The 24,249-nt window shown below is 36.7% G+C and overlaps 1 protein-coding gene across 2 annotated transcripts in view; it reads right to left on the reverse strand.

Annotated features, from left to right (window-relative positions):
• The window catches only part of SCAP (SREBF chaperone), an 86,307-nt gene that overhangs the window by 58,625 nt on the left and 3,433 nt on the right, over positions 1-24,249 (reverse strand). Inside the window, exon 1 of one of the 2 annotated variants that reach the window (XM_027842149.1) lies at positions 10,165-10,222. The exons of the other annotated variant lie outside the window; for it this stretch is intronic. The gene's annotated coding sequence lies outside the window, so the exon portion shown is untranslated. Of the gene's footprint in view, positions 1-10,164; positions 10,223-24,249 lie in introns of those variants that run through there. 2 annotated transcript variants of the gene reach the window in all.

Below are 24,249 nucleotides of genomic sequence, written 5' to 3' on the forward strand. Positions count from 1 at the left end.
TGAAGGGAAAGACTGGAAAGGTGGGGACAAGGCAGTTTGTGAAAAGCTTTAAATATCAAACTTTAGTAGAAAAAATGCACATCCCTTCCTTCCACGCAGAGGTAGAAGATTACGAGGGTGAAGCACTATGCCTGCAGTCAGATTCTTTATATATTAGGTAGTAATTGTATTCATATGCTTTTTTCTTTGTCTTTTTAAATTGTTTAGCTAGAAGGGATGGTTCTCCAGGAAGGGAAGGAGAAAGAGATACTTGGAAATGAAGCTGGTATAAAAACAAAAGATAAAACATTTTTTTTAATCTCAGAGAACCAACATTTCAAATACAGAAGCAGAGTAGAAAGAGGCAAAACCAGATGAACTGGTGGAGTCCAAAGGGAGATGTATATATCAACTGTCCAATTAAAGCAATAAATTGATATAGAACAAGACTTTCACAGCCAAGATAGCTGACTGAAGAAGAAGCAAACCACCCCACTCCCACATACCTACTCCACCAAAAACTCAAAATTTGCATCAGTCTGAATAATAACAAACTACAGTAGTGGCTTCTAGCCCAGAACTGCACAATAACTCAGCAAACGGCAAAATGAAAGTAAGCCACCAGTAAAGCCAGACCTAGCTCCAAGTAAACAAGCCAAGACTTTAGGAACACAAATCCTTAAGCCAGAGGCAGTTTCCCAAGACAATGAGAGGGAAGGACTCCCAGAAAGCCTCAGGGTGAGGTTCTCGAAAGCCCTGGGGAGCGGCAAGGATTGACTCAATAGCATTCAGACACACCCCAGGGCTCTGAGGGCCTAGCACTCCATCCTGATAAGGCAGACGGCTCTGAAGATCCAGTACTCTGAACAGGTACTGTCCAGGTGGGCTTAAACCCCAAGAGACAGAGGTCAGCACAGAGAAAGACCAAACATGACTCACCACCCCATCCAAAAGCACAGTAGAGGTTGAGGTCTGGCCTTGACACATCTCAACTCAAGAACAAACGCTGGGTACACGATAAAACAAAGACAACTGACCAGCATAAAAAAATTATTGCAGATCTCGTGATTCCCAAAGAGAGAATAATTCCAGAACTGCAAGCAAAGATTCAAAGGAAAAAAATGAATTTTCCACAAGAACTACATAAATACTTAGAAGAAATTAAGCAGAAGAAAATATGATAAAGGCTCTGGAAGAATTAAAAAGAATAAATAGCTTGGAAAAGAAAATGGTCAATCATATCCAAAAAATGAAATCCTTGAAAACTAGAATTAACCAAATAGAAATCAAAATCCATGAGGCAGCAAAAATTATTAGAACAAAATTAAAAGGCTGAAGAAAAAAAAAATGGAAGGAAATGTCAAGTACCTGATATCAAAAACAAGTGTCCTGGAAAATAAGCCAAGAAAAGATAATATAAAAATCATTGGACTTCCTAAAAATCGAGATTTAAGAAAAAGATTGGATGCTATCTTCCAAAAAAAAATCCTAAATTTAAACTGCTCAGATCTCTTCGAATCAGAGGACAAAGTAAAAATTACAAAGAAACCACTAATCACCTGCTGATCACATCCAAAATAGGAAAGTTCTAGGGGTGTCACGGCTAAAATCCAGAGAATCAAAGAAAAAATATTCTAGAGAGAAGCAGTTCAAGTACCAAGAAACTACAGTTAGAATCACACAGAACTTGGCAGCTTCTACCATAAATGAGAGATACTGGAACATAGTACTCCAAAAAGCAAGATAAATAAGTTTACTATCAAAAACAACTTGCTGGGGCAGCTAGATGGCGCAATGGATAGAGCTCCAGCCTTGGAGTCAGGAAAACCTGAGCTCAAATTCGGCCTCAGACACGACACTAGCTGTGTGACCTTGGGCAAGTCACTTAACCCTGATTGCCTCACCAAAAAAAAAAAAAAAAAAAAAAAAAAGAATAATAACTTGCTCTCACAATCCTTCAGAGAAAAAAATTGACCTTTTATGGATTGGACTTTCAAGCATTTCTGATGAAAAAAGGAGAGATGAGTAGTAACTCTGAAATGCAAACACAAAGTCAAGAGAAATCTAGAAAGATAAATTTTTTTGAGTAATTAGAGGGAGTTGTATGATAATGAAGTAATAACATTCTAATAGAGAAAAAGACAGAAGCATCCTTCCAGAACTTTAATATCTACTAACGACACTGATAACAGTTTTTTTTAATTAAAAAATGAGGAACAGGTTCTATTCAGAGGGGTTTAAAAAGAGGAAGATAAAGGGAGAATTAAAAAAAAAAGATGTATAGAAAGGAGGAAGAAGGAGGTGGAACTTGCAATTTCTCATCATTAAAAAAATATACAAACAAGAAAAATAGGCTAAGAGGAGCAGGTAAAAATTTCATTCTTATCTGAAAGGAGAGTATAACAAACACACACTGATGGACTCAGAGTATAGAATGAAGCACCTTTTTCTTGCTTTCCCCCCCTGGAATATAGCTAATGCAAAATATGCTTTGCATGACTCTATGTATGAAGGGTGTCATATTTCTTGCTCTCTCAATGGGTTAGGGAGGGAGTGGAGCAAAGGAGAGAATTTGGAACAGAAAATAATTTTTAAAAAAATTTTAAGAATACTGTTAAAGAATGAGAGACAACCTGGGGTAGGGAATAGAGGACTAGCCTCTGCCCCATACTGTCTATCTGACCCTGATGTTTGAGCTTTCAGATTTTGGTTCTGCTGTTTGGCCTTTCTTTGTATCCCCAGTACTAGGCACAGTGCCTACCACACAGCAGAAATTAATAATACTGTTTTGTAAACCCACACTTTAAAAATGCTAGAGAAAGGAATCATTATTTTAAAAAACTGCTGGATAAACTCGGTAGCTGTAAGCAAAAAAAAATTACTTAACCACAAACTCCTAATTTTAAAGCAATTTAATTTTTTTCTTAAACTAGGAGACAAATGTTTGTATCAACTGTGGAGAAAAGGGACACTTTTATCTAAGCAGAAATAACTGAAGACAAAACTAATGTTTGATTACAAAATTACAAAATAAACAGACTTTGTACAGCAAAAAGCAATCTTTCCAGAGTCAAAAGAAAAAACAAATTGAGAAAAAAAAAATTGTTGTACTATATCAGATTAAGGTCTGACATTCAGAATCTATAACAAGACTAATAATACACATTCCCTAATATAAAAAAAAGCTCCAGTTCTCTAATCAGAACATGTTCGTTATGAACATTAAGATGAATAGGATATATTTTTGTCAATGTACATGAGGTTGGGAAGGAGAAGAGAGTTACTATATAGTTGGTGGAACTGTGGATTGGTACACTTTTACTTTGTAAATTAATGTCTTACTGATTTTTAAACATTAATGTCACTTCCCAATGACCACCTTTCCCACCTCCCACTCATAACCTCCGTGGGAAGAAAGTATAGTTGAACAAAACAAGCAACACATTTGCCATGTTTAACAACATACACCTCACTCCACACTTACAGTTTATTGCCTCTGTACATAAAGGAAGAAAAAATGCTTTACTACCAGTACTCTAGCCTAGAGTGAGTCTAGAGCAGAATTTTGATCATTGTACTGGTAAACATTCTGATATCTTTTTAACACTGATTTATTGGACAGTGTAATCATTATTGTGTAAATTTTCTCTTAGTTCTACTTACTACACTGAGCACAAGATCATATAAATCTTCCCAAGCACACTTTAGAGAGCAATATGAAATGTGTCCAAAATGACCATATCCTTTCTACCTAGCAAATCCACTGCAAGTTTATCCAAAAAACTAATATGTATATTTAATTCAGATGCAATCTTCTCAGTAAAGCTTCCCTTTTTAGGATATCCATTTCGTTGCTGGTGATGATTAGGCACAGGTTTGTAAAGTACACTGAAATGGGCTGTAGTTTTAATGCCTTTGTATTTTGGAATTTACTATTCCATCCTCTTCTGCAAACTCTCATGAATGCAGAATAAGCCTAAGTTCTTACAACTGTCTTTCCTTCATATTTAAAGGTGATTTTTCCCCCTAGCAGCTTGTAAAATTTGTTACTGAAATTGTTAAATTTAAACATTGCATGCCTTGTAGTTTGAATTATGTGTGGTTTTTTGTTATTCTTTGTTTTTATCCAATGGCAACATGTAAGTTTTCTCAATCAATGCATTGTTGTTTGTATTCAGAAGTTCTAGGCAATTTTCTTACATTATTTCCTCTATTGTGGTTTTAAAATTTTTCTGAATGTGTCAAATTCTGGGAAAGCTTTGATCCTTATACAGTCACTTTTCATACTGTTATCAATGTCAGTTGATTTAGTTTATATAGAATTCTTGTGTTGTACTTAGACTGTTGCCTTTTCTCCACTGCCAAACTTACCATCATTTAACGTTTTTGTTCCAAATCTATTATTTTCTCTTTGAATTTCTAGCACTTTAGAGAGATTCTCCATAATCTATTCAATATTCCTTACTTTGTTCTTTAATTCTGCATTGAGAGATCTAATTTGACATAGATTTATTCAAGAATTTTATTTACCTTTTGAACTATTTTGGAGTTTCTTGCTGTTCCATGATTTCTAGAGGATCAATGGGCTCCTTCCTATCCTTGGATGACATTCATTTTCCTAAGTAATACTACATTGGTCAAGGTGCTTTAGTTTCTCTTTAAGATTTTACATACTCTTCCTTCTGCTTTTTAGGATTCTTTCTATCTTTCCCTCCAAAATACCACACCCCCTCCTGCACTTTCACAACCAACCTTGTATGTAAGTTATTTATGTACGTGTCTTATATCATTGTCCATGTTCCACAAGGACAAGCAACAGTGTTGCCTTTATATTCTCCCACAATGTGTTGCACTGTTGGGCATTCAATCAATATTTGGTCAATGAGTAAAGGATGAGAGAAATTTTGAGGTTGAGAGGTGGGAAATCCCCAAGAGCACTGTTAATAAAGAGATGAGGTCATCTGCTGAGAGTGTGGGGTGAGACTGGGGCTCACTGTGGAAAAAAGTTTTTTGAATAGCTATAATAGGGAACACTAACATTTTAGCCCATCAGGTGAATAAAAAGACTACTGACCAGCACTGAAAGTCTCATTAAAATTAAATAAAATGAACTGGTAATGGACTCAATCACATCTTTTTTCTGTAGCCATACATAGGATTGTACATGGCTAGAGCAGGTAGAGAAAACAAGCAAGATAAACAGCCTGTTGTACTTCTGTTAAATGTACATATTTTACACAATTATATAGTGTTGAGTAAAAGTATTATTTAGTTTTCATGAATAATTTGTTTATCTTTAAACGTTCAGGATAGCAATTGAGAGTTTGAGAGGTAAACCGTAACAGAAAAGTCACAGGCAGGCAAGTTATTTTATTACTTGGGTTTACTTCATTATCTTTGGACCCTGATAGCCTGCAGATAGTAATTAATACTGAATTAGTATCAGCTCTTTCCTTATTAAATAGTCTCTGGGAATTGGGATATCCTCGTTTTGAGGACTGCCTATATAACATAACAGTGCTTGAAATACTATAAATAAATAAATAAATAAAAATAGTAAATTATCTTCTGCCCTTGAAATCTTTATCTTTTGGGGAAAATAAACATACATGCAACATAATTAATAATTACAAAGCAATAGATGAAAAAGTGCTATATAATAAAAATGGTGTACATGAGTGCTAAGAGATGAAGTAAAAAGAAAGTTCTACAGAAGGGAAAAACAAAATCCTAAACATTTTACATTTCAATAATGTTTCCATGCTAAATTCTCACAATTGCCCTGTGAGGCAGACAGTGTGTCATTCCCTTTTCGTAGAAGAGGATTCTGAAGTTCAGAGGGGTGAAGAAGACTCTTAAAAGCCTCCCTCAGACAATATCCTTGGACTCTAGATTTGCTACTTCTTACAAGGCAATTGCTGTTTACAGTGAATGTGAAAATAACACAATTACTCATCACTTGAATGCAGTAAGCTGAAAACTATCATTAATGTAGCCAAATATTAATTTCCTGTACCTAGGAACACCCCACTCCTGCCCCCTGGATCGCTGTCTTGTCATGGCAGAGGGGCTTACATGAAACCATGAGCTACACAGTGCAGGTTACTCAAGACAGGTCATAGTGGAGTGTTCAGATGAAAGGTGGAAGAAATGGCAAACCATTTCAATATCTTTGCAAAGAAAATCCAAAGGACAGTACTAAAATGATAAAAGAGATGACACTAGACCATATAGGTATGACCTAAATAATATCTCTTATGAATATGAAGTGTAGTTGATGAATAGATTTAAGGGATGAGATTTGGTAGAAAGCACGTGAAGAACTATGGACAGAGGTTTGTAATACTGTAAGGGAGGTAACAACAAAAAACATTTAAAAAAAAGAGCAAGAAAGCAAAATGGCTGTCAGATGAGGCTTTATAAATGGGGGGGAGGAGTGAAAAGTAAAGCAGAAAAGGAAAGATATACCCAACCGAATGCAGAATTCCAGAGAATAAGGAGAGTTAAGGTTTTCCTAAGTGAGCAATGCAAAGAAAAAGAAAAAAAAACTGAATGGGAAAGACAAGAGATCGCCTTCAAGAAAATCAGAAATATCATGGGAACATTTCATGCAAAAATGGGCACGAAAAAAGACAAAAATACTTAATAGAAGTAGAAGAGATTAAGAAGAGGTGGCAAGAATATACAGAAAAACTATATAAGAAAGATCCTAACATCACTGATAATCTTGATGGTGTGGTTACTGATCTAGAGTCAGATATCTTGGAGAATGAAGAGAAATAGGCCTTTGGAAGCATCGCTAGCAATAAGGCTAGTGGAGGTGATGGAATTCCAGCTGAGCCACTCAAAATCCTAAAAGATGCTACTGCTAAACTGGTGCACTCAATACGCCAGCAAATTTGGAAAACTCAACAGTGGCCACAGGATTGGAAAAGATCACTTTACATCCCCATCCTAAAGAAGGGCAATGCCAAGAATATTCAAATTACTGAACAATTGCACTCATTTCACATGACAGCAAGATTATGCTTAAGATTCTACAAGCTTGACTTCAGCAATATGTGAACCAAGAATTACCAGAACAGGCTGGTTTTCAAAGAGGCAGAGGAACTAGAGACCAAATTGCCAACATTTACTGGATTATGGAGAATGCAAGGGAGATCTAGAAAAACATCTATTTCTAGTTCACTGACTACACTAAAGCCTTTAACTGTATGTATGGAGCACAACAAAATGTACAAGTCCTCAAAGAGATGGGAGTACCAGATCATCTTCCGTGTCTCCTGGGGAACCTATATGCAGGCCAAGAAGCAACAGTTAGAACTGAACATGAAACAATTGACTGGTTTACAACTGAAAAAGAAATACAACACAGCTGTATGTTGTAACCTTATTAACTTATATTCAGAGTACATAATGCAAAATACCAGACTGGATGAATCAAAAGCTGGACCTACAGCCGTCTGGAATCTCCAATATGCAGGTGATACCACACTTATGGGAGAAAGTGAAGAGGACTAAAGAAGCCTCTTGATGAGGGTGAAAGAAGAGAATGTCAAAGCTGGCGTGAAGCTTAACATCAAAAAACTAACACCCTGGTAACTGGTCCCATCACTTCTTGGCAAACAGAGGAAGAAGAAATGAAAGCAGTATCAGATTATATGATCTTGAGATCTAAGATCACTGCAAACAGCAACTGCAGCCACGAAATTAAAAGACACTTGCTCCTTGGAAAGAAAGCAAATCCGGACAGCATACTAAAATGCAGAGAACATTACCTTGCCAACAAATGTCTGAATAGTTTAAGCTATGGTTTTTCCAGTAGCAATGTATGGCTGTGAGAGTTGGACCATGAGGAGAGCTGAGTGCCGCAAAACTGACACTTCGAAATTGTGGTGCTAGAGAAAACTTCTGAGAGTCTCTTGGACATTAAGGAGATCAAACAAGTCAATACTAAAAGAAATTAATTCAGGCTATTCACTAAAAGGTTAAATATTGAAACTGAAGCTTAAATACTTTGGCCACATAACAATAAGGCAGGACTCATTAGAAAAAATCCTGTTGTTGGGAAAGACTGAAGGCAAAAGGAATAGAGGATACCAAAGGATGAAATGGATAGATAGTGTCATGAAAACAACAAACATTAACTTGTACGAACTTCGAGAGATAGTGGAAAACAGAAGGCCTACTGTGGTCCATGGGTCACAAAGAGATGGACATGACAATGGCCAAACAACAACGAAAGTTAGGAATAAAAAGAATACAAAAGTTCAAATACACAGATAATCTCATTTTAGCAGTTTGTTTTGGGCCTTTGTTTTGTACTACAAAACAACAAAACTATGTGATTAATTAATGTAACAGCCAGTCTGTTCCTGAATATATGGATTCAGGTAAACATGCACTTGTTACTTTCGTTTTTTCAGCTATCTATGTAGGCTGCAGTCATCCATAGCTGTAGTTCTCAAAGTGGGTTATAACTTGAATGGCTAGAGCTATTTTGTGAAACAGCACAATTTAAATAATCTTTCTGTCTTCACCTTTTGAGGACATATTAACTCCTTATTTACAGATTAACTCCTATACTGCACTCCAAAAGCTTTTCAGGAGTCCAGTCTGAACTGTGAAAACAGAAGAAGGATGCAAGAGGAAAGAAGTTCAGCCCAGACCCTATTCCTAGAAATGTGCAAAGCCCAGCATTAACAAAGTCCAAAGTTAAGAAGTAGGTGCAAACAAAAAAAACCTGACCCTAAAGAATCACATGGCAACAGAGAAGCTCAAGGCACAAACCCAAAGGAAAATGACTCAAAATTATCTACAAGCAAAGCTTTAAAAACACACTTTGCACATGAATACCACCAGAATTACTGAAAGGGATAAAGCAAAAGTTAAAAGGACAAAAATTATTTCCTGGAAGTTAGAATTAACCAAATAGAAGCTACTAACTCCACAAGACACCATGAAATATTAAAACAAAAATTTTTAAAAAACTGAAAAAATAGAAGAAAATATGAAGTTATCATAGTAAAAACAAATGATGCACTCAACTCCTCTCCTGGACTTCGTGATCACCAAAAATTCATCATCCTGCAAGATAACTTCATCTCTGAAATTCACTCCTCCTCAAGTCCCTCTGCCCCTGGGGTACTTCCCTCCCTCTGGTTGAAGAGGGTAGAGGGTAGTCACAGAGTTGCATCCAGATTCTCTACAATTTAAGGAGGATGCCCAGGGCACTGACCTCATCATTTCTCATCCCAGGTGCAAGACTTAATCATGCCCCTCTGGTACGTATCCTGCCCCCCATCTTCTCTTTACATGTTGCTTCCCCCATTAAATTGTAAGCTACTTGAGTGCAGGGACTATCTTATTCCATTCTTTGAATCCTCAATGATTAGCTCAGTGCCTGACACACAATAGGCGCTTAATAAATGCTTTTTGACTCTGAAAACTAGATCTAGAAAATAGATCGAAGAGAGATAATTTAAGGATCATTATTGCTGTTGTTGAAGTCATTTCAGTCATGTCTGATGGTTCATGAACCCATCTGGGGTTTTTTTGGCAAAGATATTGAGGTGGTTTGCCATTTCCTTCTCTAGTTCATTTTACAGATGAGGACACTAAGGCAAACAGGGTTAAGTGACTTGCCCAGGGTCAAAAAGCTAAGTAACTGTGAGGCAGGATCTGAACTCATCTCTTCTGGTACTCTATCCACTGTGCTACCTAGCTGCCCTTTAAGGATCAGAGCTGAGTAGAAAATTCAACACAATAATTCAATACAATTCTTCAAACACAAGAATCAAGAGAAGAATAAAAAGATAAACATGAGCAAGCAATCATGAGAGACTAAACAAGGTTAACCATGTTTACATTCTTATATGGGGAGACGAAACATGTATGCCCTCAGACCTCTACCATCATCAGGAATCACAACGGGAATCTAGACAGAGGGCCTAAGAGTGATTCTCTTATGTTGTGATAATCTCTTTTTAAAAATTAAAAGGAAAAAAAATTAAAAGAAAGAGGAATATACTGGGAGAAAGTGAAGAGAGAGAAAGAATGTGGAAAATTATCTTGCATAAATGGGGAGCACAAGTTGACATTTATACAAATAAGAAGAAATAGAGCTGGTGACATCTGAACCTCATTCTCATTCGAAGTAGTGAAAGGAGGGAAGAATATACATACGCTGTGTATTCTGGATCTGGATCTGCAACTGGTTCTGTCAGATGTAAAACAACCTCTTCTGAAATAAAAAAAAGGAAAAGCCTAAGAGAATAGGGCAAAGGGAAAAATACAATTAACAATCATGAATGTGAATGGGAAGACTCACCTAGAAAACAGAAGATATGGATTAGAAATGGATTAGAAACCCAAATGTAACTCCTGATGGAAAAGGCTGTCCACATCTAGAGAAAGAACTGTGGAGTCTGAATGCAGATGGAAGCATACTATTTGCTCTCCTTTTCCTTTGTTGTTGTGTTTTTTTGCGTCATTCTCGTGGTTCCTCCCATTAGTCCTAATTGTTCTTTACATCACGACAAACGGGAAAATACGCTTAATATGAATATATAAGTAGAGCCTATATAAGACTGCACAGTCTTGGGGGGGGGGAGAAAAATTTAAAACTCAAAATCTTATGGAAGTGAATGTTAAAAACTAAAAAAAAAATTAAAAAAAAAATTCAACAACATGCTGTTTACAAGGAACACATTTGAAACAGAAAGATATACAAGGAGGCAAAATAAAGATCTACAGCAGATTCTATTATGCTTTAGCTAAAGTAAAAAAGGCAGCCATAATCTCATTATCTCATCAAAGCAATAGCAAAAACTAACCAAATTAAAAGAAATAAACAATGAAACCGTACTGTGCCGAAAGGTACCACAGATAATGAATAAAGATCAATACCAAATATATATGCTTTAAATGGCATGGTATTTAAATTCCTAACAGGAAGAAACAGACAATAAAACTGTAATAGCAGGGGACCTAAATTTATCCTCTTTCAGACCTAGATAAATTTAACCAAAAATAAAGAAAAAAAGAAATAAAGGACCTGAAGAAAATTTTATAAAAGGTAGATATGATAGACCTGTGGAGAATACAGAACGGGAACAGAAAGCAGACCTATTTTTCAACTGTACATAGCACTTTGACCAAAAAAAAAAAAAAAGACCATTTTAGGGCATTAAAAACTTCACAAACAAAAGCAGAAAAATTTAATAAATCTTTTACTGACCATAAGGCAATAAAAAAATTTTAATAAAGAGTCTTTAAAAAAATTAAAATTACAAAACACTTTTCACACAAATAAAGTCAGATCTAAATAATTGGAAAAACATCAGTTGCTCATGGGTAGGCTGAGCTAATATAATAAAAAATTATAATTCTACCTAAATTAATTACTTATTCAGTGCCATATCAAACTACCAAAAATTATTTTATAGAGCTATAAAAAATAACAAAATTCATCTAGAAAAACAAAAGGTCCAGAGTATCAAGGAAACTAATGAAAAGAAATGCTAGGGAAGGTGGCCTAGCCATACCAGATCTTAAATTGTATTATAAAGCAGCAATCATCAAATCTACCTGGTACTGTCTAAGAAATAGAGTGGTGGTTCAGTGGAATAGGTTGTGCACACAAGGCACAGTAGTCAATGACTATAGCAATCTACTGTTTGATAAACCGAAAGATCCCAGTTTCTGGGACAGGAACTCACTGTCTGACAAAAACTCCTGGGAAAACTGGAGAAGAATATGGCACAAACTAGGCACAGACCAACATCTTACTCCATATACCAAAATAAAGTCAAAATGGGTACACGATTTAGATATAAAGGCTGATACTATAAGCAAACTGGGAGAGCAAGGAATAGCTTACCTGTCAGATTTATGGAGAATGGAAGAATTTATGACCAAACGAGAGACAGAAAGCATTATGAAATGCAAAATGGATAATTTTGATTGCATTAAATTGAAAAGTTTTTGCACAAAGCCAATGCAACCAAGATTAGGAGGGAAGTAGAAAACTGGGAAAGAATTTTTGCAACCAATGTCTCTGGTAAGGGCCTTATTTCTAAAATATATAGAGAACTAAGTCAAATTTATATAAGAATACAAGTCGTTCCCCAAATGATAAAGGGTAAAAGGATATGAACAGGCAGTTTTCAGAAGAAGAAATGAAAGCTATCTATAGTCATAAGAAAAAATGTTCTAAATCACTATTGATTAGAGAAATGCAAATCAAAACAACTCTGAGGTACATTATACCTAACAGATTGGCCAACATGACAAAACAGGTAAATGATAAATGCTAGAGAAGATGTGAGAAAATTGAACACTAATGCATTGTTGGTGGAGTTGTGAACTGATCCAACCATTTTGGAGGGCAATTTGGAATTATGCCTAAAGGACTATAAAAATGTGCATACCCTTTGATCCAACAATACCACTTCTAAATCTATATCCCAAAAAGATCATAAAAATGGGAAAAGGACCTACATGTACAAAAATATTTATAGCATGATATGTAAAACAAGGAGCAGGGTTTTTTTTTAAGATCAATAAAATATATAAGCCTTTCACTAACTTTATGACCACAATTACAAAAAATTCTTTACACAAAGATTTAAATAATTATTCGATAATAGGATAATAAATTTTTAATATTACCTAAATTAATTTACTTATTCAGTACCATTCCAATCAAACTCCTAAAGAATTACTTTATAGAGCTAGAAAAATAATAACGAAATTCATAAGGAAAAATATCAAGAGAAGTAATGAAAAAAAGTAGGGAAGAAGAGGGAATTCCAAACTGAGCAAAAGCTTACACCACCGGGGTCAAATTCAGGTAGACTGACTACATACTGACTTTAAAACAAACCTCCCAAAATTTTTTTTTAAGACAGCTTTTTTTTTTATTTACTTTTTTTTGTTGAGGCAATTAGGGTTAACTGACTTGTCCAGGGTCACACAGCTAGTGAGTGTTATGTGTCTGAGGCCGAATTTGAACTCAAGTCCTCCTGACTCCAGGGCCGGTGTTCTCTCCACTGCACCACCTAGCTGCCCCCAAACCCCACAAATTAACATTATCCATGTTGTACTATTTTTATTTATTTTGTTAAATACTTCCCAATTATATTTCAATCTGATTAGAGTAGAACTAGAGAATTTTGCCAGCTGCCAGAACTGGGAGTTTGACAGCTCTGTATTATACCTTTTTTTTTTTTAAGATAATATTTTATATATACCATGAACTAGTAGCTAATTTAAAAGCAAAATAACCCTCCTAATTTCTTATCCCCTTCTGACTAAAAGCAGCATCAGTTAAGAAAAGGAAACCAGACATTACCTTTAAGAGTCAGCTTCTTCATTGCAAAGATAAGTCCAGACACACTATGATTTGCTCAATGTCATAAAAGTCAGTAAGAGTAGGCTCTAGAACTCAAGTCAAATTTCAGATGAATGTCCTATTGTATCATGCCTCCTAGGAAGCCAGAACCATGAGCATTCCCTATCTACAGTCTTCTGTTTCCTCTGCAAACACACCAATAATATTAAGAAACTTAAGAGAGCAGAAATACCCTGGCATCTATTGCCAGCTAATAAGCTTCAGCATTTCTGTGTCCCCCAAAATGGACATTACAGGGTTATCTACTACACTGTTACCTTAAAAAACTTCAATTATAAGTGATATTTTGAATAAGCAGTTCTTTTTCAAATACAAGGGACTCAAAAGAGCTTTAAGAACATCATCTGAAGTTTTTCAGGAAAGACACAGGTACATAACGATGAATTACTTTCTAAGAGCAACTTCGAACAGAAGAATCAAGGAATCTAATTTTCTGAAAATTTACCAAAGAGAATATATGGCAGTTTTCTCTCCTTAATGTTTTCATTATTTTTTTAAAGTTCGTGGGGGGTGTAAATGCTCCTAAATTTTTTCTTCCAATAAGTGATTCCGCAATATTACTTAGTACTGTTCACCAATGGGATAATTCAATTCAGTTATCACTTCTTAATGCTTAATTTCCATATTCTTCTACATCACACTGTCACATACACGCTTTGTTTTGGCACTTCCTCCCTACTTTAGAGTATCTGAATAATTATAAGACAACAAATAGGCACTGGAGGAAGACCACTAAGCACATATTTACATGGTGCTCAGTCAGGAACTGTTAATATTTTGTTGAAGCCACAACAATGTTCTTTCATTGGCTAAGTAGAAAATTAATTCAGGATACTAATATTTTTAGTTGCTTCCGTTGTATAATTTATGTTCTAGTACTAGATAACATCCTAAAGTCACTAACATGGAAGACTGCTACAGTATATGCTGAGACCCAGCTGAACTCTCCCAACACTCCCCTCCAAACAACTTCAAAATAACATCTTAAATCAAATTTTGGAGGAGCAGAGCCAAGAAAAGGTCAGAGGGAGCCATTTTTCCAGTCTCAGACAATTTAGGAGGTCTACAACAGAGGTCTGTAACTCTGGAGTGGGCACAGGCCCAGAGCGCAGAAGGAGCATTAGTGGTGGACCTTGGAGGCAGCTACAGCAGCAGCAGCAGCAGCTTCAGGAGCTCTCAACTTAGAAACAGTAAAGGGATTGGACAACTGGTCAGAAAGAGATTAGAGGGAACCCTTTGCTGGCACTAGGTACAGCTGCCACTGATTGGCAACTCTCACTTATATGCAGTTGTGGGTCACAGTTCCAGGATAGAGAGGAGTGCTTATGATTGGTCACAAGGGAGCAGGGGCTCTTGTCACAGTTCCAGGCCCAGGAGGAGCAAGGGCCCTTCCTGGATAAAAAGCAGAGCACAGTTACCACACCTCTCCCAGAATATCACCATGAAGGCACCAAAAACTTGCAGACTCCCAGAACTAGCTCTGAAAACAGCAACATGAAAAAGCCTGAAAACTGGCACAGTGCCTCCCCAACCTTGGGTGAGCAGAACCAAACTTTAACATAAAATTGAAAGTCAAGAAATAGGCTGAAACAATAAGCAAAAAACAAACAAACAAACAAACAAAAACACCTTGAATATAAAAAACTACTTCAGTGGTCTGGAAGACCAAAACATAAACTTAGAAGAAGATAACAATGTGAAAACAGGTACAAAGAAAGACTCGGAGAAAAATGCTAACTGGACCCAAGGGCCAGCAAGAATTACACAGAGTTAAAGAAAGGGATAACGTGATAGAGGAAAAATTGGGGGAAAGAAATGAGAGGGACACAAGAAAAATATGAAAATTAACAGTTTGGTAAAAGAGGCACACGCAGGCATACACACAAAATCATCTTAAAAAACGTAATGGTAAAAGAGCCACAAAAATTCATAACAGAAAAGAACTTGAAAAACAGAATAGGCCAAATAGAAAAGGAGGTACAAAAATTCACAGAATAAAAGAATTCCTTAAAAAGCAGAATTGGCCAAATGGAAAACGAGATACAAAAGCTCACTGAAGAAAATAATTTCTTAAAAATTAGAATTATGTAAGTGGAAGCTAACTAATGACTTCATGAGACTTCAAGAAACAATAAAACAAAGTTAAAAGAAGGAGAAAATGGGGGAGGGGGGGAGTGAAATATTCATGAGAAAAATAACTGACCTGGAAAATAGATTGAGGAGAGATAATTTAAGAATTACTGGACTACCTGAAAGCCATGATCAAAAACTGAGCCTAGACATCATATTTCAAGGAATTATCAAGGAAAACTTCCCTGATATCTTTAGATCCAGAGGGTAAAACAGACATTTAAAAAAATCCACCAATCACCTCCAGAAAGAGAGCCCAAAATGAAAATTCACAGGAATATTATAGCCAAATTCCAGAATTCCAGGTCAAGGAGAAAATACTACAAGTAGCCAAGAAGAAATCATTCAAATATCCTGGAGCCACTGTCAGGATCACACAAGATTTAGCAGCTTCAAGATTAAAGAAGCAGAGGTTTTGGAATATATTACAAAAGGAGTTAGGATTACAACCAAGAAAAACTACCCAGCAAAACTAAGTATAATCCTTCAGGGAGGAAGAAAAAGATATTTAATTAAATAGAAGACTTCCAAGAATTCCTGAAGAAAAGACCAGAGCTGAATAGAAAGTCTGACATTCAAACAGAAGACGTAAGAGATGCATAAAAAGGTAAACATGATAGAGTAAATATAAGGGCCTCAATGGAATTAAATGGTTTACATTCCTACGATACATGCAACACATAAGAACTTTATCATTACTAGAGCAATTAAAAGGAGTCTGCATAGACAGAGGACAAAGATGGAAAGATGATACATTTAACTCCTAAGAACTTTATGATTATTACAGAAGTTAGAAGGAATCTACATAGACAGATGGCATGATACAGTCAATTGTGTTGGGATGATCTCAAAAAAAAAGTGAAGGAGTGAGAAAGAGGTATTCACTGGGAGAAGGGAGAGGTAGAATGGAAAAACTTCCTCACATAAAAGAGGAGTGCAAGGAAGAACTTCATAATGGAGGGGAAAATGGGAGTGGAAGAGAACAGGCAATGCTTGATCCTCACTCTTATCAAACTGGTTCAAAGACAGAAGAATATTATACACACTCAGGTGGGTACAGAAATCTATCTTACCCAATAGGGAGATGGGAGGGGAAGGGGATAGGAGATTGAGGGGAATGGGGGAGGAAACAAGGAAGATGGCAGATTGGGGAGGCAGTGTTCCAAAGCGAGACAGAGGAAGGACAGGATAAAAAGAGAGAGAAGAATAAACAAAGGAAAATGAGGTGGAAGGAAATTCCATTCAGGATCATACTTAGGAATGGGAATGGGATGAGCTAACTCATAGAACAGAAGCAGATAGCAGAATGGCTTAGAGACTAGAACCCAAGAATATGCTGTATATAGAAACACCCTTGGGACAGAAAGACACAGAGCTGAAATGAAGGGCTGGAGCAGAATCTAATATGCTTCAGCTGCAGTTGGTGGTGGCGGGAATATTAATGATCTCAGACAGAGCAAAAGCAAAATTAGACCTAACTGAAAGAGATAATCAGGGAAACTACATTTTGCTAAAAGGTATTATAACAAAAAATTTTACAACAAGCTTCTCTGATAAAGGACTCATTTTTCAAATACATAGAGAATTAAGTCAAATTTATAAACATAAGATCTACTCTCCACTTGATAAATGGTCAAAGGTCACAAATAGGCAGTTTTCAGAAGAAGAAATCAAAAGCTACCTATAGTCATATTAAAAAATGCTCTTCGTCATTACTGATTAGAGAAAGGCAAATTAAAACAACTCTAAGGTACCAGCTTACCACTATCAGAAATGACAAATGATGGAGGGGATGTAGGAAAATAGTTTACATCAATGAACTGCTGGTAGAGTAGCGAACTGGTCCAATCATTCTGAAGAACAATTTGGAACTATGCTCAAATGGCTACAAAACTGTGCATAACCTTTTGATGTAGCAATACTACTACTAGGTCTGCAGCCCAAAGAGATCAAAGAAAAAGGGAATGGACCTATATGTACAAAAATATTTATAGCAGCTCTTTTTGTGGTGGCAAAGAATTAGAAATTGAGGGGATGTTCAATGGGGGAATGACTGAACAAGCATATGATTGTGACAGAGTACTATTGTGCTATAAGAAACAACTAGCAGGGTGGTTTCAAAAGAAACACGGCAAGACCTACATGAACTGATGAAAAGTGAAGTGAGAAGAACTGAAAGATCATTGAGCAAAATAACAGCAATGTTGTAATGCTAATCTACTGCAAAAGACTTGGCTACTCTGATCAATACAGTGGTCCAAGACAATTCCAAAGGACTCATAATAAAGAAATGCTATCTACCTCCAGAGAGAAAGAACTGATGGACGCTACGTGCTAACTGAAGTACAATTTTCTCATTTTATTTTTTAATGATATGGCTAATATGAAAATGTGTTGTATGATTTAACACACAGAATTGATTTCATTTGATCGCCTTCTAAGTGGATGGGGGAGGGGTGAAAGGGAGAGAATTTGGAACCCAAAATTTTAAAACATTAAAAATAGATGTTTTAAAATTAAAATTAATAGAATGGGAAGTCACTAATATGGCAGTCTGTTGTGACTATACTGAAATTAAATATATTTTCCTAAAGAGCTCCAAAACACTTCTCAGAGAGGATCTCATTTATCTTTGAAAAAGATAGGAGTCAAGGCACAGGTGGAAAAGCCAGAACCAAAATTGAGGTTTTCTCTAGCAAACTGGCTGACAGGGCATCAATACATTTATATTTTAAAAAATGCATTTAGTACTTAATCATGCATGTGCTGAGTAAAATAACTATATTCATAAAGTATTGTGCCCATTCTTTAAAAATAAAACAATTACTGGAAAATCTAATTTAAAAAAAACTTTCCTATGCTATTTAAAATACTCAATTAGCAGTTTATAGTCTCCTTAATTAGTTTTCTAGAGTTCTCAGTTACCTTCTATCACTATATCCAGAGAAAATAGAGTCTTGATTAAAGGATCATGGCTGTAAAACTCCTGTTACTTAAAAATTTGACTCATTATCAATATGATTTAAGGACCAGAATGTCATATAGACCTTTCCATATTACTTGATCAAGCATTCTAAATTCCAGAAAATCTGGTCATTATGAATATATAGGGAGAATAAAAATCCAAGAGTTTGGACCTTGAAGTCTTAACAACTCTAATCACTACAATTCAAGTTATTTTTGAGAAGCGGCATGTTGTACCGGATAGAAGGCTGCCTCTGAGGTCAGGAAAACTTGGGATCAAGCACCAACACTAGCAGAAACTTGTTACGTGATTCATGGCAAGTAATGTAACCTGTCAGTGCCCAGCCAACTGTCTCAAAGTTGCTCAACAGTGGCTGATCTATTGTTAAGAATTTTTTCAATGGAAGTTCTCTATACCTACAAAATCCACAGATTCAGAGAAAAAGAAACCAAACCAAAATACATTGATGGTAAGATTAAACTCCAATTTAGGTAATTTGGATTCTACCAAGTAGAAATCCAATTGAATTGACACAAGTTTTAGTATATCCCTTTTCTGCTAAATCCATTGTCCAGTTGTGGTATACAGTTGTGAAGTAATCCCTAGTCAGAATAAAATAATGATTCAGTGCTTACTACGTGCAAAGCCCTGTGCTAAGCACTGGAAATACAAACAGAAAAGACAGGCCCTGCTCCCAAAGAGCTCACATTCTAATGGGGTAGACAACACACATTGAGTTTCATCTGCAAATGAGACAGGATGCTCCTGTGATCCTTAGGGTGCCTGACAAATCATAGTCATCTCTGAGGCTGAACCCTCTGATAGGGCCAAGGACTTTAGTGGCTGTTGCTCTTTCAAGAGCAGTTACCAGGCGGCAACCTCCACAGGGATGCTCCCCAGGAGGACAGGTTCAGGCAGGGAGCTTCAAGCACTACCATTTCCTAGGCTCCTGGGTTCAGGGTCCTTATTTATCTTCATCCAGGGTCTGAGAGGAGAGGGCGGTCAAGATGGTGGTAGTGGAAGCCTGCCCTAACCTGGAACATGCTGCCTTCTATCTCTTCCCCAAGGCGCCCTACTTACTGGGCCGTCCAGCCTGCCCTATGGGAGCAGTTGGTTGGCAGGTGGTAGGGATAGCTGGCTCCTTTTCCACAGGAGCTGCCTCCCAGGATGATGGCTATGACTGCTGGGCTGAAAGCAGTACCAGCAATATGGACATTGATATGATCATCTGCCTGGTGATGGCAATTAGTTGGTAATTGTGGTGGCTAGTGGGCATAAGGAAGATGAGCCCCTAATTCACAAGGATTTATCCTCTCAATGATGATTGTAGGGGCTGGGCTGGAATGGAAGCAAGTTTAGTAGCCTGGGAGACCCTGTTGTTGCCAAAGGTCGAGTTCAAGGTCCTGGGCTGTCTCTATCAGGGTCCGAGGGAAATTGTTGGTCAAGGTGGTAGTGATGGCCTCACCTGGCCTGCACTATGTGCAGCAATTGGTTTGTTCGAGTTTTGTTACTTTTAGGTCTGAAATGTGCTATGAGGTCCTTCTTTGAAAGCAGGGTTTATGTCCTTTAATTCCATCACAGAAGTATGTACTTGCCAGTAGAAATAAGAGGGGGACTGGGATCTGGGACCTGAAGCACGGATCAATTTCAAAGTCACCAAATGTAAACTCCTGTCTCACTACATTCTACTCCATATATCTTCTCTCTTCCTGTGCCCCAGCTCATCACTTCTACCATGTTAACTTGCTTCAGAAACCTGTATACTAGCCAAGTCTCCTTTTAAGTACTGTCTTCCTCCTAGCCTAGCAAACTTCTCTTCACTCACCTCAACAACTCCAGAAATGTCATCATCTCCCTTGGCCCTTCCCCTTCACAGCCCCAAAATGTTATTTAAACCTTGAAATGTATTCATTAGTGTTGCTTGTCTTATATTAGAAAGATACAGAAGAGAATGAAAATTAATATGGATTATCATGTCAGCCTGTCACAAATTAAAAGAAACTTAAATGAATGCTTTTAGGGGAAGGAACCTTTGGGATGGGCAAGTTTCCCAGTAGTCACCCTACCTAAAGAATCACATCAACTTTTAAGACAAATTTTAAGGCCACTGACAGGAGCTAAAGTAGTTTCAGAAAAAGGCAACCAGAATAGCCAGGGGAAGCACTTCTAGGAGGGGCTAGAGGAAAGGTATTTCTTAGCCTGCAGAAAAGACCACTTAGGCAAGGCAAAATCCTCATCTTAAAGTATTAAAAGGGCTGTCACATGGAAAAAGAATCAGATTTATTATAGCTGTAGAAGGCAGAAATGGAAGCAACAGAAGTTGCAAAGAGGATTATTTTAATTCTATAAAAAGGAAACGCATGGCACAGAGTAAGCTCTTAATAAATGTTCCATCTAAAAATTAGAACTGTACAATAGTGAAGTTGATTGCCTCCTTTGAGAAATAGCAAGATGTCCTTCACTACAAGTCTTAAAACAGCCTGGATGCCTACTCCTAAGGCTCATTCTAAAGAAGTTTCTCATTCATTCATGGGTTGTGTTCTAAATGACCTCTGAGGTTTCTTCTAACTCAGATTCTGTAAATGTCAACATCTGTTAAATTTCTTTGTTATTTATTGTCTATTCTCTCATTTCATTTTTTAAATCTTTACACTCTGGCTTCCTATCTCATTAGCCAACTGAAACTGCTATCTCCAAAGTTATCAATCTTCTCTTAATTGACAAATCTGATGGCCTTTTCTCCATCCTCACCCTTCTTGATCCATCTGGAGCATTTAAAACCATTTACCATACTCTCCACCTAAATATTCTTTCCACTGGGGGCTGCTAGGTGGCGCAGTGGATAGAGCATCTGCCCTGAAGTCAGGAGGACCTGAGTTCACATTCGGCCTCAGAGCAAACACTTGACATTTACTAGCTGTGTGACCCTGGGCAAGTCACTTAACCCCAATTGCCTTAAAAAAAAAATACTCTTTCCTCACATTGTATCACTAATGCATTGTTGATGGAATTGTTAACTGATCCAATCTTTCTGTCTACAGTAATTTTAAATGGAATTTATCTCTTGCAGCTGGGCTTTGTTAGTAATATACAGAAATGCCAATGATTTGTGTGGGTTTATTTTATATTCCTAAACTTTGCTAAATTTGTTTATTATTTCAGTAATTTTTTTACTTGATCCTTTAGGATTTTCTAAATATACCATCATATCACCTCCAAAGAATGATAGCCTTGTTTCTTCTTTGCCTATTTCAATTCCTTCAATTTCTTCTTCTTCTCTAACTGCTACAGCTAACATTTCTAGCACAATATTGAATAACAGTGATGATAATGGACATCCTTGTTTCACCCCTGATCTTACTGAAAATGCTTCTAGCTTATCCCCATTTCATATAATGCTTGCTAATGGTTTTTGATATATGCTATCACTTTAAGGAAGACTCCATTTATTCCTATGCTCTCTAGTGTTTTTGACAGCAATGGGTGTTGTATTTTGTGAAATGCTTCTGCATCTATTGAGATAATCATATCATTTCTGTTACTTTTGTTGTTGACGTGGTCAATTACGCTGATAGTTTTCCTAATATTGAAGTAGCCCTGCATTCCTGTATGATCTAATCATTCTGGAGAGCAATTTGGAACTACACCCAAAGGGCTATAAAACTGTGCATACCTATTGATCCAGCAATACCACTATTAGGTCCATATCCCAAAGAGATCATGAAAAATGGAAAAGGACCCACATGTAAAAAAATATTTATAGCAGTTCTTTTTGTGGTGACCAAGAATTGGAAACTGAGGGGATGTCCATCAATTGGGGAATAGCTGAACAAGTTGCGATACATGAATGTAATGGAATACTACTGTGCCATAAGAAATGATGAGCAGGCAAACTTCAGAAAAACCAGGAAAGACCCTATATGAACTGATGGTGAGTGAAGTGAGCAGAACCAGGAGAACACTGTACACATAACAGCCACAATGTGCAATGACTAACTTTCATAGACTTGGCTCTTCTCTGGAATGCAAGGATCTAAGACAACTCCAAAAGATTCTTGATGGAAAATGCTGTCCACATCCAGAAAAGAACTATGGAGTCTGAATGCAGCTTGAAGCATACTATTTGCTCTCTTTTTTGTTGTTGTTTTGTTTCTTCTTTCTCGTGGTTCCTCCCATTGGTACTAATTCTTCTTTACAACATGACTAATGTGAAAATATGTTTAATTTGAATGGATATGTAGAGCCTATATCAGACTGCATACTGTCTTGGGGAGGGGAGAAGGGAGGGAGAAGGAGAAAATTTAAAACTCAAAAGCTTATGGAAGTGAATTTTGAAAACTAAAAATAAATTGATTAATTAAAAAAATTGGAAAATACTCCAAAAAGAAAAAAAGAAAAAAAAATGATGAACAGGTGGATTTCAGAAAAACCTGGAAAGACTTACATGAACTGATGCTGAGTGAAGTGAGCAGGACCAGGAGAACCTTGTAACACCAACACTGTGCCGTGACCAACTTTGATAGAATTAGCTCTTCTCTGCAATACAATGATCTAAGACAATTCCAAAAAACTCATGATGGAAAATACTATCCACATCCAGAGAAAGAACTATGGAGTCTGAAGGCATAGACTGAAGCATACTAATTTTTTTGGTTTTTTTTTCCCTTTTGTTGATTCTTTTTTTACAACATGACTAATGTGGAAATATATTTAATGTGATCATACATGTACAGCCTATATCAGATTGCTTGCCATCTTGAGAAGGGGGGTGGGGAAGGAGGGAGAAAGTAGGGAGAAAAAAATTTGGAACTCAAAGTCTTATAAAAGTGAATATCGAAAACTAAAAATTTAAAAAATAAAGAGAAGGGAACATCTTTACAAAAAAAATTTGAATAAAATAAAAAAATAAATAAATATTCTTTCCTCTCTGAGTTTTCACATTACCAGTTATCTCTGAGTTGTCAGACTCCACCATCTCAGTCTCCTTTGGTGGTTCATCACCCATATCAATGCCCCAACCATGGATATCTACAAAGGCTCTACACTCAACTCTACTCTCTCTCACTTGGTGACCTCATCAGTTCCCACGGTTTAATTATCAAACATATGCATATATCTCACAGATTTATATGTACAGCCTTAGTCTCTCTCTTGAGTTCTAATCCCATCTCAAAGTCAACAAGTCCAAATTTGAACGCCTCATCTTTCCCCCAAGAACACTTCAAAATTTTCCTATTCCTGTAGAGGGCACCACCATCCTTCCAATATATACATTCATCTGCCATATCATGTCATTTTTACCTCCACAACATCTCTCACATTCAAGCCCTCTCTAGTCACATGGCCACCACCCTTATTCAGACCATCATCATCTCAGCTATTCCAACAGCCTCCTAATTAGTCTCCCTGTTTTAAGTCTCTGTCCTCTCCAATAAATACTACACAGAGCTGCCTAGGAGACTTTCCTAAAGGGAAGCTCTTATCCTGTCATTCCCCTACTCAAACTCAATAAACTCCAGTGGCTCCCAATTGCCTCTAGAATAAAACTCTTCTGTTAGCATTTAAAGCCTTTCACAACCTGGCCAATATTATTATACATTACCTTTCCAATATTATCATACATTACTCCCCTTTCCGTAGTCTAAAATCAGGCCAAACTGGCCTTTATGCTGTTCTTCAAACACCACTCAATCTGTGCCTTTTCACTGACTGTCCCTCAAATTTGGAACTCACTCCCTTCCTCACCATGTTCCATTTAAAA

This window comes from Vombatus ursinus, unplaced genomic scaffold, assembly GCF_900497805.2.
Source record: "Vombatus ursinus unplaced genomic scaffold, bare-nosed wombat genome assembly UNPS02014867.1, whole genome shotgun sequence".
Taxonomy (NCBI): domain Eukaryota; kingdom Metazoa; phylum Chordata; class Mammalia; order Diprotodontia; family Vombatidae; genus Vombatus; species Vombatus ursinus.